Below are 4,491 nucleotides of genomic sequence, written 5' to 3'. Positions count from 1 at the left end.
AAACACAGATTTGTCATTGGCTCGTGGGTAATCTTTGAAACACCGTGTCGAGGACTGATCTTGGTAGCCGAACTTGAGAAATGGTACAGTAACGCATACTAAGTGCTGGTCAGATATTCCTGGTTCTATTGCAACAGAATATCTGTCAAAATCGCGGGGAATAAATACAAGATCCAGAAGAGAACTACAGGAGCCCTGTACACGAGTTGATTCGTTTAGAACTTGTATTAGATTATGAGTAAGCATGATATAAAACACTATGTTTGTGTGTTTCGAAAATTCTGAATTAGCCATCAATCGTTTCCAGTCAATCCCTGGAAGGTTAAAATCCCCAATCAGAAAAAGTCTGCTGCTCAGATAATTCGACATGTGCTTTTCAAGTCTAGTTATATATTCCTACGAGGAGTCAGGAGGCCTGTAAAGCCCGTAAAGAACGAAAAAGTATCCCAAACACAAAACATTTATGCACAAGCATTCAAGTTCGTCGATATCAGGCGAAAAAAAACGGCCTGTATGTTGTTCTTTAAAGAACGGCTATGCCCCCACCTCTGGAAGCCCTGTCTTTACGTATTATCTGATACGACCCGGGAAGACGGTATCATCTGTGATATCGCTTCAGAGCCAAGTTTCTGTCACTACGACAATGTGCGGGTCATTTTGAAGCAAGATAATTTCAACCTCGTCAGTTTTATTTTTTAAACTACGAGCGTTCAAGTTCAGCAGGCGCAGTTGCTTTTCTTTGGTTGGGTTCGCATTACTGTTGAGGGTGCTCCTGGTTTTTTGGTTGATTGACATTGTTGGAATAATTTGTTCATGATGCGTGGTTTATAATGCCTGTGCTTGCTGTCTGGTCACTGGATCATTTGCCTTTCTTTCGTGGTTTTTTCGCAGGAGTATGCGTTCATCTTTTTCGGTATCCCAAGTGTAAACGTTGCTATTGATGAATAGTTTGTCGAAAACTAAGGACACTTTTTTCTTTTTGTCGCGGTTCGGTTTCGAACTTTCCCACAGTTTACGTCTGACGTCTCGCACTCTAGGGGAGAAATCTTCACCAATGGAGTAATCTGAATCTTTCAGCTTAGATCCTTGCTTACAACTTGAGATCTTGTCGCTTGCGTCTTGCAGCTTAAAAATAACTGGTCTAACGTTGTTTGGTGCGGGCCTACCTATTCGATGGATGCGCTCAATCTTAATTGGTTCAAGCTCCGGTATGTCTTGAATTGCTTCTTTGTTGACAACATGTTCAATTGTGTCACTGGTCTCGTTTTCATTTTACGGTAAGCCGTACACTATCATGTTTGATCTTCTACAATGGTTTTAGCTAACAACTTGATTTTCAAGTTGCTGAGTTAGGGTTCTCATGGAAGCTATTTGAGTTTGGCAAGCCGCAACTTTGTCCTCCAGATTCGCAAAGATGTCCAATATTTCTCTATATCAGTTATTCGCTTTTCTTTTATCTCCTTTATGTCAGCAGCTATGTGTTCTAGGTGTTTAACAATTTTAGCCAAATCAGGACCACGATTTGCCTCAATGTCTCCGCCCAAAAGGAGCATTTGTCGCAACAAGCCAGAAACATCATAAGACACGCAGAAGAAGTAAGAACGGGCCGCTTAAGCGAACGCATTTTCCGTAACGTTTGCTCACCTGTACAAGGAAGACAAACGGGTTTTCACACCACCGCATACTGGCGGTGCCGCCGTGCCCAGTGGCCGAGAAGTGAACAGGACGCTCATATATACCCGGAATCCGCAACGGCGACGCCTAGACGACTTCTGGTATCAGTGATGCACACGTGGCTGATAGCTGCAGATGCAGGTGGTCCGGGAGTGCAGTTGATGGCCCGCAAAGCAAGATGAGGCTGGTCGCAGGGTGTAATGCATGCGCATCTTACACTTGCCGATCGGAAGGTTCGGCAAAAAGGCGGCCCAGCAATCCAGGGTCTGTAGAAGGAAGACAAACGGGTTTTCAGACCACCGCATACTGGCTGTGCCGCCGTGGCCAGGAGTTCAAGGTTTGAGGTCTTCCTTTTGAATCTTTAACACCTAATTTTTGAGCTGTCAGCCTGTAAGTATGTTTGTCTACTCAGCCACCCGGAAAAAAAGCCAAAAGAATTCCTAAACGAGACGTTTATACAGGCAAAATAATTCCAAACTACTAAATGTACTTCAATGCTCATATTTGTGAGCATTACTCAGCAGAGGAAAACTTAATACATATTGGAGGCAAAATATTGCACACATGACCCGGTTATTTGCATCGAAAATAAACATCTATTTGACATATGCGGTGCTAAGTAAAAATCCAAGCTCCTTCATATGAGAAAGATGGTTGAAACGTGAAGCTTCCTTCCATGCAGCCCGAGTTAAAGTCCAAAATCCAAAAATGTTCGCCCGTGCCGGATGGCGGAATCGTATACACGTCTGTTGCATAACGCGGGGTGACTCATGTTCGATTCCGACCACGGGAAGCGTTTATTTCTTCAAGCGCTTATCGTTTTGTCAACATCGTCTGCCCAATGTGGCTTTTGTCTAAAGCCATGGCGTAAAGTTGGTTTTGCCTCAGTGCGTTTTTGTGTTGCGATCAAAGGCAGAAGTGAGGAATAGTAAGGTTCTCTTGAAAAATACGTGTTGAATGCGATATTGTAACACAAAATACAAAAACTTCGCTCGAGCCAGGACCTTGTGGTGAAATTTGGAGTTCAACAGCAACACTACGTGTTCATAGGTGGCGGACGAAGTGGCACGCCGGAAAATTGAACGCACTAGAATGCACTGATCAGCGGAGTGAGCACGACAGAATGACAGGTTGCCGGGGCAGAGAGAAAAGGAATTTATGTTACGTCTTTCGACGACATTTGCAGCGAAATGACAGACACGTGGGCATTTTTTGTGGTTTAGATATTTTAATGAGCTTTTCTAATTGCTATCAAAACATTACGCCAACGTTTATTTCGAACAATGAACGAACTCAAAGAGGTCATCATGTGTTTAGGTTTGGTTCAATTATTCCAAACGTATTTTGTTTGGTGAACGTTAATAAGTTCGGAGTATATTGTTACCAGATTTAGTGGCTTAAAAGGGCTGTCCCTATATTGCGTCTCGTCCTCGAATTCTTTTAGATTTTAAACGCGTGCCTCAGTCGTCAGTCGCCATACACTCACACAGGCGACCACAATTCCTGTGTAAGTTGCCAAACACCCTGGTGTTTAGCAAATGACCGTACACGTATTGGCCCAAGAAACAAAACAAACGCTGCGGCGAAAGTAGCTCAGAGCCCTCTAATCATGTCACTATGGTATGCTACAATGTGGCTAGAAGTGCCACATGTTAAAATAGCATTACCTTTTCGGCTGATCGTAATGTGTGAAACCCCCGCAAAAGCAGCTTGTTACTACAGGGGAGCTCCAACAAACATACACGCTGTCGTGGTTGGAAGAGCTTTTTTCAGTGAACCCATGAGTGCACTGGATAGCCCTGAAGCTATGTGCAATATAAACTGGAGACCTTTCCAAAGACTTGCAGCATGCTTGACGCTTAAGTATCGTTCCACGTGGTATCATGTCATTCCCAAATTTGGCAGCGCACATGATGTTTTTGTACTTGCTAGCGGGAAACATGTCAAAGCTGCCGGGTAAATTTTTAAAGGACTATATCAGAGTTTATTACTCTGCTTGGTCAAGCAGTACTGCGTTGAGGTTGCACTTAAGCTCGTTCAGGTATCTAACGCATCGCACGATGAGTATTGATGTGTTTCACGTCCGTCAGGGAAGCCGGGGGTTGTTCAGAAGCAGGAAAGACGCCTCCTACCAGTGATTCACCACACCCTATTCAAATTTTCGCAATTCCCTTAAGTGAAGAGACCATAAAAAGTATGTCAGTATACCTAGAAAGTGGGGTGACTGGTGTAATATTAGAACGTGTCTTTGAACAAGCTTATAAACGCAGATGAATTTGTGCCACCGCAGTTTACGTAATGCTTTCGATCGGTTTGCACGTTAGACATACGACGCTGGCCCGGCATTTTCGCGTAATTTTAACCGATAGTTAAAAAGCGATGAGGAGTGCTGTCTGTTGTCTTGTTGTTGTCCTGTTGTCGTCCCTATGTGTGTCGTCCTTCTGCGCAATCGTCGTGGCTCTTCAAGACCAGCTAGCCCGCCAACAAATCTTGCGGAATTTCCACCGATAGCAAAAACCGCTCTGCTTCGCCCGCCGAGACGATTACAGTCATTGCTTGCCGCCCGACTGTACCCGCGTGTATGATGAATTTAATGCATTTCAGTCTGTAGAGGACGAACCAAAAAGCAACCAAGGCGGAATGCCCCCTGCTTACCGCTTCCAGTGCCACGTGACGTGGGGCGAGCGAGTGCCTAAAATCGATGTCGAACGAAAAACATACTGCAACTGGAGCATTGCTACATGTTTGGAAAGGGAATAAAACAGTGGCATACAGAAACTGGCGGGGTACGTGTGTGGGATAGGAGGGCGGGCTGCC

Source organism: Haemaphysalis longicornis, unplaced genomic scaffold (assembly GCF_048455015.1).
Source record: "Haemaphysalis longicornis isolate Haplotype H1 unplaced genomic scaffold, Haemaphysalis longicornis Haplotype H1 scaffold_13, whole genome shotgun sequence".
NCBI lineage: Eukaryota > Metazoa > Arthropoda > Arachnida > Ixodida > Ixodidae > Haemaphysalis > Haemaphysalis longicornis.
This window is presented reverse-complemented; position numbering follows the sequence as displayed.